The sequence below is a fragment of the Zingiber officinale genome, chromosome 2B (assembly GCF_018446385.1).
Source record: "Zingiber officinale cultivar Zhangliang chromosome 2B, Zo_v1.1, whole genome shotgun sequence".
NCBI classification, from domain to species: Eukaryota; Viridiplantae; Streptophyta; class Magnoliopsida; order Zingiberales; family Zingiberaceae; genus Zingiber; species Zingiber officinale.
In genome coordinates, this window is record NC_055989.1 from 90,104,569 (window position 1) to 90,117,278 (window position 12,710).

Genomic DNA, 12,710 nt, shown 5'->3' on the forward strand with positions numbered 1-12,710 from the left:
CAAACCGGATTGGATCGAACCAAACTGGACCGAACTAAATCAAACCAAACCGAAGCAAATGGATAAGATCTGAATTATTTAATTAGTTTTATCTACAAAATTATCTGTAAGATCCGCAGTTGGAAAGTTTATTCCAAATTCAATGGATTTGATAAGAACAAGTTTATTTATAAAATGAGACTAGATGTCCTAGAAATATAATTAACATTTCTACACGTCAACCGTTCGGCTGCTTCGACTTCGTACTACTATTGTGCTGCGACGCTGCTACACACAACTACTATAGACGGGCCAACACCAACACATGAGCGCATTCAGGTCTCCATCTAAGTATTAGGTAACAGTTTTGGTTTATTGTTAATTATTGCTTAAAGAAAGTGCAGATGTTGTTACACTTTCTTCTTTGTTTGTGTATTCAATTACGTTTGATTAGTGGATTACTCGTCGAAAAGGTCTAATGGATCTAGGTCTTGGAGTAGGGTCGTCTAAGACTCCGAACCAAGTAAAAATAATCGTATTATATTTCTTTCTATTTACTTAATTGATTTTCCCGTTGTGTACTCGTTTTAAAAAACTGAAAAGAAAATTTTAAAATATATGTAATTAAGAAAATTTTAAAATATATGTAATTCACCCAACTCTCACGTGCAATCAATCCTACATTACGTAACCGGATAAACCGCTCACCTTTGGGCTTATCTCCCCACTCTTCAAGGGCAAAGCACCCAACATACATCCGGTCGGCCCCAGATCTAGTCAAACCTTTGAGACTTAACTCTACACTCTTCAAGGGCAAGACACCCAACATGTAAAATACGATAACAAAATAATAATTAAATAATCTTATTGGAATTTTTAGGGATTTTTAGAAATTTTCTAGGAATTAATTGGAGTACGTATGACGTATTTTGAGGAGATGCATTTATAGGCATAAGAAAAGCCTGTTTGGAATACCCAGAGATGGGAGTTGATTGAGAAATTGATCTAGGGTTTAATCGAAAAATCCCTAAGTTATAAAAACACATCCCGTGCCCTAGCTCCAAAAGCCTCCGCCAACCTCTTCCTTCCCCGATCCCGAACCTCTCCTCACGTCATTCTCTTCCTTCCTCTCCCTCACGCACTGCCCTCTCTCGATTCCTCATCGTTGTGGACCACCGAACTTCGACGTCGATGAGCTCTAATCGTCGATCGCCCAACACCGTTCGATGTCGTCCGATCTCTCGACCTGTCGCGATGATAGCTTCCAACCCTCTCCGATCTGCCGCTCGCCCTCGAACGTCGCTGCCTTTGCCGACGCCGTCGGCTTGGTGAGTCATTGGCCTTTCCTCGACCATGAGCAAGAGCTCCGACGTCCGTTCATTTGAGCGTGGGTAGTCGTCGCCGTTCGACAGCATCATCACTCCAATCCAAAGCGGTACCCTAGCTTGGATCCATCACCCCTCTCCCGGTCGCATCGCCCTTTTATGAAATTGTCGTGCTATCCTCGTCATGCCATCTACTCTCGATTCTTTCTTCACCCATCTCATCAGCCACCTTCTGTTGGGTCTCTTGCAGAAAGGAAGTTGCCGGCACAGAATTAGGGTAAGGCATGCTTGGAGTTTGAATGGTAGAGACCTAGTTTCCATTTTTGGAATTGGGAGATTGTGATTTGTAGTTTTGTCAACCACTGTAACTCCAACTGCTATTTTTCCAGCAGTAGCTTTCGACCACTATTTTCGACAGCAAGCCTCTCTGGCTATGAGTCAACAGCGATGCATTTGGATTAGGTATGATTAGTTCGCTTATTTTTCCTATCATGTTGGTAGATGATACAATGGATTGAATAATGGGTAATTGATAGGTTTCTTTGATTTGGTTGTTAGGTTATGTCTTTATTGGATTAGTGTGTTGGTTAGTGAGTTTTGGATTGATTATGCTTGTAGTAAATCCTAATTGGAAGGGGAAATGATTGGGGATACTTAATCTATTTGGTTATGGATTAGAGATTCATTTATGAGTTGATTTCTCTAGTTAGGATAATTTGGATGATAACATGATCATTATCAGGATTTTAGAAGGATTAAACCTAATCTAGTGAAGGTTATGTATTGAGTTAAATCTAATAGGGTTAATGGTTAAACTACCAGATTTGGGGTTAATAGTTGAAATAGAATTAATGTATAGATTCCTAATCAGATTAGGGTTCAGTTAGCTATTTGGTTTATGATGGATTTAGCTAACTAGTTCATACTTGATTAGTTATATCATACACTATGTGATCGCAGGATTTGTGTTCGGGACGAGCGTCTCGACGTGGGACTACTTGACACGATCTACGTATAAAGGCAGGTACTTCTTATGTTGACTCTCTTTAGTTCTTTGGAACTTGGTGCATGAGTTTTTTTTTTTGATAAGGACTGCTTTACCTTGACTCCACTCGTATTTTTATTGTGCTTGATAGTTCCACTCAAACCTTTGAGTTATTCATTTCTATATCCATATAGTCTCTTGTTGTCATCTATGATATTTAACAGATATTATATACCAATCTTTTATGCTTTGATTGTTGTTTATTTATGTATCGTATTAAGCATGTTGGCTTCATGTAGCATACCTGATTCCTGTTTATATGTATATGATGACTGTTATATTTTGCGCATCATATCATTACATGCATGCCAATGACAAATTCTTCCTTGCGGTCGAGAGAGTCGTTGACCAGGGCTGCACGCTCGACCACTTGAGAGAGTGGTAGTTGGAGTAGATGTCACTTGTCCTGTCATGCCCCCACTCGTTTACTCATAAGTAGAGGAAGCTGGAGTTGCGAGCAGCAGGGGCCTCCGTCGCAGATGTAGCTAGTTAGCTACTATGCAACTGTCCACTCGGCCACTCGAGAGAGTGGTAGCTGGAGTGTTGTACAATTTATCACTGACCTGACCTCTCAATCATACAGGGGTTATGGTGCAGAGGGGTGGACGGGAGTGACCATCAATGCATACATTGTTATTACTATATCTGCTGATACTGTTGCTAGTTTATGTTTCTATTACTTACTTATACTGTTGTTGCTAGTTTATACTACTATTGCTTACTTATGCTGTTGTTGCTAGTTTATGCTACTATTGCTTACTTATGCTGATATGTTTACATAGGTTGAGATTAATACCTAAGATATGTGTTTAGACCCTAGCTTACTTATTAATAATATGTCTTTACTTCACATGATACCTTCGTAGTGATGAACATTTCAGTAGTCGATCGGTATTACTCCTGATCTTCTATTACCTAGGTTAGGATATGGTTCCAAGTATGAGCATATATTACGGTTTTACTTTTGTTTCTGCTATTCCTCTTATGAGACTGTATACTGTTGTCTCACTCTCTATTTGTATATTATGTTCATGCACTATCTATCCTTTACTCGCTGAGTCCCAGCACTCCCCACCCCATAAAATGGTTTTTCTTTCGCCAGGTAGCAGGTAGATGAATCAAGGATGCTTGGGAAAGTCCTGGCTGCCGGTCCTACGTCACATCCGAAGACTGCATCAAGTTTCGTTTATTCTTTACTTGTATTTTGTATTTGGTGTTATATTAATTCAATTATCTTTTGGAGTTTATTATGTGGAGTTGAATTTTGTGTTGTTGTATAAAGTCAAGCCAACTAACAGTATGTTGTTTTAGTTCGTATGGGCTTTCTTTTATCATTTTTCCGCTGTATTGGTTTATAATACAACCGAGTGGGTTGTTTAATATATATATATATATGTATATAACTGTGTGATTGTATTTATTTTGTTCCAGCCGTGTGGGTTAATGGTTATATTGTGTGAATATTCTTGTATATATGCTTCATATTGTCACCGTTACAGAGGAGATGCTGTCGAAATTTTATCAATTAGATTTCACTGATGTTGTTCCAACCGAGTAACTTGTCCCAGCCGAAGATGAGTGGTTAGATTTCACTAATGTTGAGATGTTCGGGGTTCCTCTCGATCCATCACATCCCTCTACTTCAGCTCATCCCTCAACGTCAGCCTAACCTTCCACTTCCATATTTATCGAGGATAGACTCGCTCGACTCGAGGAGTCTTCCACTCAGACGCGACAGCTCGTCTTGGATGGTTTCCGTACACTACAGGCTGAGATGACCTTCGGATTCACTACTCTCCGAGAGGAGATTCTTCGAGCACTACAAGCACCCGAGCGACCACTATCACCTCCTCTAGCTGACGATCCTCCTAGTTGATCATATTTTGGACATGCATTATATCTATTGGACTTACACTTACTCCTTGTGTAGATAACTCTCTTTTGGTTTGTTTGGTCTTGTGCTTAGTAGAATAGAATTTACTTTTATTATTCTATTTTTTAATACTATGTTTTTAACTTAGTTTTTTTTTTAAAAAAAATTGTTTTTAAAATTCCAGATTTTTTTTCAAAATTTTAATTTTTGTTAGTTTTCAAAAAAAATTGGACTTAGCCTAGGAATTTACCCCCCCCCCCCCCCCCCTCCAGAAATCATGTACCCATAGTTTCAACCAGAGCATCTCACAAGCACCCTAGGTTTAACTTGTTTGTGTATGAAAACACTTAGAATGGTGTGAGATGCATATGGTACTTCCTGGACTTAAGAATGCTTATGTCTGTGCATCGACATAAGTCTGGGCAATAAATATCAATTTACATTAATCAAGTTAAGTTATCCTGTCTTAGTCAAATCTAACTGGATTACTGACTTAACTTGACTAACCAAGTGAAAGTTGTTGCCCTCTGGGTAACAGCTAGTAGCTAATGGTTACACATTTGGCTAAGGAAATTAAGTATTTAGTTTAGGGGGCGTTTGGTTTAGGGAAATATGAGTGGGGAATGAGAATGAGAATAATTGATTGTCATTGTTAATGTTTGGATTATAAGAATAGGAATGCAAATAAGGAAATGAATCCTTGAAATTGGGTAATAACTCATTCCCATGTATCTCCCCTTCAATGAGCCATTACCCTATTTTCATCAATCAAAATATTCCCTTATTCCAAAAATACCTTTGACCTAAAACTAAAATTTTCTCCCTTAATATCAAATATCAAAATATATTTATTTAATTTTTCTTTCATATCACTTCTCTCTTTTTGTTCTCTCTCATCATATTTTCTCTCTCATCATTTTATCACATATTTTCTCTCTCCTATCACACTCTCTTTCCTTTTTTCTCATTACACTTTCTCTCTCATCATACTTTCTCTCTTCTCAATCTCTTCCATCGCACTCTCTTCCTTCTTTTTTTCTCATCATACTTTCTCTCTCCTCATTCTCTCCCATCACACTCCCTTTTCTCTTTTTTTCTCATTACACTTTCGCTCTCATCACATTTTCTCTCTCCTCAATCTCTCTTGTCACACTCCCTCCTTTTTTTTCCTCAACACACTTTCTCTCTCATCATACTTTCTCCCTCATCATACTTTCTCTCTCCTCAATCTCTCCCATCACACTCAATGTTCTCTTTTTTTCATCACACTTTCTCCCTCATCATACTTTATCTCTCACTATACTTTCTCTCTCCTCAATCTCTCTCATCACACTCTCTCTCCTCATTTTTCTCATTATATTTTCTCTCTCTTCATCCTCTCCCATCGTACTTTCTCTCACATCATATTTTCTCTCTCATCATGCTCTCTCCTATCACACTTTCTTTTCTCGTTTTCTCTCATCACACTTTCTCTCTCTTCATTCTTTCACATCACACTTTCTCTCTCTTCATTCTTTCTCATCACACTTTCTCTCTCATTATACTTTCTCTCTCATCAATATCTTTCATCATATTTTTCTCTCACATTCATCTTTCTCTCACATCTAATTTTTTCTCTTATTTTTCTTTAAGGGTAAAAAAGGAAATTTTAATTTATTCCGATAGAAAATATGCAACTAACCAGACATGGCTTTTAAGAGTAATATTCATGCTCATACACATTCCCATTCCACAATACAATGATTCTCATTCCGATTCCTATTCCTAGGAAAGAACCAAACGCCCCCTTAATTTTTTAATTACTCATGCTTGGACTTTAGGACTTTTTGGAAAAGAGAACTAACTTTTTCTTTAAAATTGACTTACTCTTTATGGTTCTAAGTGAAAGCGGCCTTAGCTAAACTTTTACAAGTTGATACTATTTGAGCTAAGTATTTTTTGAATCTCTAAAATTTTTTTCTCAAATATTTTTGTTCGCACTTTTTACACTAAATATTTTTTTGCTAAGTTACTTTTCAAAGTCAACAAACTTTTCCTTAGCTAAAAACTTCTTTCCAAACTTAATTTTTGAATTTTTTTTAAGGAAAAGGTTTTTTTTAAATATAAGTATTTTCTAAAAAAAATCAGATTATTTTTAAAGAACTAAGCTCCCTATTTAACTTTTGATAAAGGTTTTTTCTATTCATTCAAAATAAAGAGGAGCTTTAATTAAGGTAGAGTTTTTCACTTAAGCTTTTATTAAGGGGGAGCTTTACATTTAAATTTTTACTTGTGCTGTCATTCAGTTATGCTTGCGTTGTTCTTAAATTCTTTATAGCATTATAACTTCAATCTTATATTTTTTTACTTAACTTTGAATTTTTGTTGCCATAATAAAAAAAGGGGAGATTGTTGGTGCGGAAAGTATTCGACGATCGAACCTAAATTTTGATAATGGCAAACGATTCAAAGTTAAGGTTATTTGTGATCTAATGTGTTGAATGAGTTTGCAAGAAAAGTCCTAAGGTATCTTAGGCAAAAGTCCTAGCTACGGTTAGACAGACAGGAAAACCCTAGGGGTTGGTAACCCTAGGCGGAAAGCCTTGGCGGGTCGAGGTGTTCGAGCAAAAGTCCTAGAGTTGGATACTCTAGGTGAAAATCTCGATGTCGCAGATCGGGTGGAAAGTCTGGCGGGTCGTGGAGCGAACGTCCAACAGAAAGACCTGAAGACTCGGGCGATGGGCAAAAGCCCAGTTGATCTGGAGGATCGAACTGGCAACATGTATACTCTCCTGAGTGGAGTAGGTGAGGACACATAAGCTTTTATTAAGGGGGAGCTTTACATTTAAATTTTTGCTTGTGCTATCATTCAGTTATGCTTGCGTTGTTCTTAAATTCTTTATAGCATTTATAACTTCAATCTTTATGTCTTTTTACTTAACTTTGAATTTTTGTTGCCATAATAAAAAATGGGAAGATTATTGGTGCGGGAAGCATTCGACGATCGAACCTAAATTTTGATAATGACAAAGGATTCAAAGTTAAGGTTTTTGTGTTCTAATGTGTTGAATGAGTTTGCAAGAAAAGTCCTAAGGTATCTTAGGCATAAGTCCTAGCTGCGGTTAGGCAGATAGGAAAACCCTAGGGCGTGGTAACCCTAGGTGGAAAATCTTGGCGGGTTAAGGTGTTCGAGCAAAAGTCCTAGAGTTGGATACTATAGGTGAAAATCTCGGCGTCGCAGATAGGGTGGAAAGTCTGGGTGGGTCGTGGAGCGAACGTCGAACAGAAAGACCTGAAGACTCGGGGGCTGGGCAAAAGCCTAGTCGATCTGGAGGATAGAATTGGCAACAGGTATACTCTCCTGAGTGGAGTAGGTGAGGACACGTTCCCCGCTGAGGGAACAATAGGCGTCGGTTTGACCTAGGGTTTCCGATCGAAAATCCGAAGTCAGAATCAGACAGTCCAGTGACTGTTGGACATTTATTTTTATTATTATGTGCTGACTTTATTTTGCAGGATATGTTGTTTTGTGGACTAACGTATCTTGCAGGATGTAAAAAGAACTCAACTTTCTAGATGAACAATGTCCGGGGCGCCTCCATGGAGCTTAGAGGTGCCTCGGGTGCTTTGGCAGAAGGAGTGCGCGAAGTCAAGTTGGAGGCGCCCTCAAGGAGTATGGAGGCGCCTTCAAGAGGATAAGCAACGACTTGTTCAAAGCCCATCTACGTTGCGGATTTGGCGCAGATGAGAGCGCCCTCAATGGGCTTTATAAGGAGATCTCGAGCAGCAGCATACTTAATCACTTTTTCTGAGCATATTTCAACTGTTTGCTGCTAACGAGATGATCCGACTGAGCCATAACAAGATCCCAACGACCCGAAGCTGCGAATTTCAAATTCCTGTTGTCGGTATAATTTTAGTTTAGTTAAATTGTAATATTCGTCTTGTAATATTTGCGCGATTATAGTTGTTGCCCAAAGTAAACGCTCAACGAGCGTGGACCTTGGAGTATGAGTCCCCACAGGCTCCGAACCAAGTAAATCATTGGTGTTTGCGATTGTTCTTGTTTACTTTATTTCCGCTGCGTTACTCGTTGATTTTTTTGAAATGAAAAGTGAAAGCCACAAGCGCTATTCATCCCCATTAGCTCATCTCGATCCAACACTGTCAACAACTAATGCAAGGAAATGAGAAGAAGGAGCGAAAGGAGTCTAGTTCAAAGGGAAGTGTTGTTGTTGTCCAAGACAAATCAGACGATGATGAAGGCAGTGATGTTCTGATTGTTAGCACGACCCAAGCAGCAAATACTTGGGTTCTTCATATTAGGGCTTCCTATCACAAGGATTTCTCTCGAGAGATGTTCACTTCCTTCAATGAAGGGAATGGGAAAGTAAGACTAGGAGATGATGAGGAATTAAAGTGTCAAGGGGACTGGTGTTATTCAACTCAGAATGTTTGATGAATCAATAAGAATGTTGGATGCATGCTTTGTTTCGGGGCTTCACAAGAATTTAATCTCTTTGGGTACATTGGACAAGCAAGGCTTTAGTTTCTCTAGCTGTGATGGACAACTGAAGGTTTCCAAAGGTCCTCTTGTGGTGATGAGGGGAAAATTGCAACATGGAATCTATTTGTTGGAAGGTTTTCCTATACTTGGAACGATGGCTATTTCTTGTTCATTAGATCAACATGAGGCAGAAACAAAGTTATGACATTGGAGGTTTGGACACATGAGTGAGAAGGGGCTAAGAGTACTAAGCAAGAAAGGATGGCTTGGTGGTGTTGAAATTGGAAAGTTTAAGTTCTATGAGACTTGCGTGATTGGTAAGCAACGGAGGGTAAAGTTCAACCCCGGCAAGCACACTTCCACTAAATTTCTTGAGTATATACACACTCAGACGTGTGGGGGCCCTCGCCAGTTGAGTCTCATACTAGATGCAAGTACTTTGTAACATTTATAGATGATTACTCAAGAAGAGTATAGGTGTATTTTCTCAAGATTAAAGATGAAGTGTTTGAACGATTTAAAGAGTAGAAGATCATGGTGGAAAAAAGAATCGGGGAGAAGGTCAAGACACTTAGAGCAGATAATGGATTGGAATTCTACAACACCTTGTTTAATGATTACTGCAAGAAGGGGATAGTGAGACATCACATTATGAGACACACTCCTCAGCAAAACGGGATGGCGGAGCGGATGAATCAAACACTTCTACAGTGAGCGCAATGTATGCGCTTGAGTACTAATCTTCCAAAACATTTCTAGGCTGAGGCAGTGAACACTACCTATTACTTGGTGAATAGATCTCCATCAATAGCAATAGACTTCAAATCTCCACAGGAGATGTGGTATGGGACACCTCCAAACTACTCTGGTTTGTGTGATTTTGGCTGTGCCGCATATGCTCACATCAATGAAGGAAAATTGGAGCTAAAGGCATTGAAATGTAAGTTCTTTGGATACACCAAAGGTGTTAAATGTTACAGATTGTGATACTCTAAAGGGAATAAAGCAAAGAAGTTGATAATAAGCATGGATGTAATTTTTGATGAATCAGGCATGCTTGAGCTAAAGGTGGAGTGTGAAGATTCAGTGTCTGATGGAGATGTTGGTGCCAAAGTGGAAATTGAAGTTGAATCTTCAATGGAGAAGCCAAGAGGGGAAGAACCTATAGCAATAAGAAGGGCAAGGAGGGAGATCAGGCCACCACCAAGATATGCAAACTGTGTTGATGTTCCATACACAAATCTAATGACATATGCTTTGGCGGTTGGTGATACTATTGATTCTGATGAACCAAGAACCTACAAGGAAGCAATGAAGAGTGAAGATACATCACAATAGTTGGATGCAATACAAGAGAAGATGAAATCACTTGACAAGAACGAGACTTTAAAGTTGGTGTCATTGCCAAAGGGGTGAAGCCAGTAGGTTGCAAATGGGTGTTCAAGAAGAAAGAAGAAATTCATGGTGTTGAACCTCCAAGCTTCAGAGCAAGGTTGTGGCTAAAGGCTTCTTACAAAAGGAAGGGGTTGATTATCATGAGATATTTTCACCAGTGGTGAAGCACAAGACAATTAGAGTTCTTCTAGCCATGGTTAGTGCATATGATCTGGAATTGGAACAACTAGATGTAAAGACCGCATTTATCCACGGAAATTTGGAAGAGGAGGTCTACATGTCATAACCTGAGGGGTTTGAATATCTCAAGAAGAAAGACTATGTATGCTTATTGAGAAAATCCTTATATGGCTTGAAGTAAGCACCAAGACAATGGTACAGAAGGTTTAACACTTTCATGACTTCTCATGACTTTGCTCGCAATCTGTTTGATAGTTGTGTTTACTCTAAGAAACTGTTGGATGGTTCTTTTGTGTATCTACTATTATATATGGATGATATGTTAATTGTTGCAAGCAACAAGCAAGAAGTTAATAGCCTGAAGAAATTGTTGAGCAGTGAGTTTAAGATGAAAGATCTGGCTGTAACAAAGAAGATCCTTGGAATGGAGATTTGAAGAGATAGAAAAGAAGTTCTATTGTATGTAACACAACAAAAGTACATCGAAAAGGTCCTACAATCTTTTCAAATGGACAAAACCAGTCAAGACTCTATTGGCAGCACATTTTAAGTTTGATGTTGATTCCCTACCAAGCACAGAAGAAGAGAGGGGGTACATGAGTACAGTCCCATACTCAAGTGTTGTTGGAAGTTTGATGTATGTAAAGGTGTGCACAAGACCTAATCTGGCTTATGCAGTAAGCGTGGTTAGTCGCTTCATGAGCAATTCGGGGAAAGCTCATTGGGAGGGTGTTAAATGGATCATGAGATACCTGAAAGGCACAAGCAACATATGTCTTGTTTATGGAGTTAATGGTAATACTGGAGGACTTGTTGGTTATACTGAATTTGACAATGGAGGAGACATATTGAAGACGAGGTCCTTAACATGCTATATATTCACTCTCTTCAGTGGTGTTGTAAGTTGGAAGGCAACACTACAACCTACAATTGCTCTATCTACCACAGAAACAGAATACATGCCACTAACTGAAGGAGTAAAGGAGTGCATATGGCTACATGGTTTGATTGGTAGTCTGGGATTGGAAGTGCCAAAGCCTATTATTTATTATGATAGCCAAACTGCTCTCAACTTGGTCAAGAATCCAGTATATCATTTAAGGATCAAACACATTGCCATTGATGTCCGACTCAATTTCCTTAGGGACATCATTGATGAAGGAAGCTTCTTTGTAGAGAAAGTTACAACCGGTTTATAAATCAGGAAAACACACGTGAAAGTCTATTTTAACAATTAATATTTTGATATCTACTAACATAACACACCGTAACTTACTCTCAAATAAATATATTTTTTTAACTTATATCAGATAGTTAAGTTGATTAATTCAGAATGTGAATGATTCTACGGTAAATTAGAGAAAAATCCCCAATCACAATATTGACTTTGCATGCAATCCCTATATCCAAAAAACTTTGTTTCCACTCCCTGCATGCAAAGTATTACTTGTTTCAACTCCATCATGCAAATATTGATACCTAAATTGCCCCTCAGATTTTTTAGGTACAAAAATTTCAAAATTGAGTACAAAAAGTCCAAAAATGAGTATAATTCTTCTTAAAGTCAGTACTTTATATTAAAAATCGAGTATATTTTCTATCAAAATTGTTCCTCTTATTTTTTAGGTATAAAAAGTCTAAAAATAAGTATAATTCATGTTAAATTCAACACTTTACACTATAATCTAATAATCTATACTAGGATCGAGTATATTTTCTATCGAAATTAACCCTCATATTTTTCGGTACAAATAATCTAAAAATGAGTATAATTTATATTAAATTCAGCACATTAAACTAAAATCGAGTATATTTTGAGGTGAAAAAAGAATCGTACTCAATTTGATAGAAAATATACTAGATTCTAAGTTAATATATTCAATTTAAGAGGATTTATACGGATTTTTAGACTTTTTATACCTAAAAATATCATGGGCAATTAGGTAAAGATGTTTAACTGGGGAGTGAAAATAAAGATTTTCATGGATGGAGACTGCATGTAAAGATTTATTTCCCAATAGGGATTGCATGCACTGTTTTTAGATTAATTTTATGCCAATTTTTAGGTTTCAGAAATTCATTCGAAGATTGTCAAAATTGGAAATGTAGTTTTGATTATTTTTTTATTCATTTGTCTTCGCCAATCCCCAAATTAAATGAGGAGCAGATGGAAATTTTTAGGAAGCATAAGAATATTAGGGTTTCGGTTTCTCAATTGACTCGGTCAACGAAGAGCACCTACAATATGTCATCGTTAATTACATTTTTCAAATTTAAGATCGAACACGTAAGAATGCAAACCAATGCGTGTGGGAGTTAGTGGGATTGGGAGCCAGCCTGAAGAAGTGGACATCACCCATTGGCCATTTCTCTGTTTGCTGACCGTGTATTTTTTTGCTTGAAGGGTCACTCTGATCGCGTCCAGAT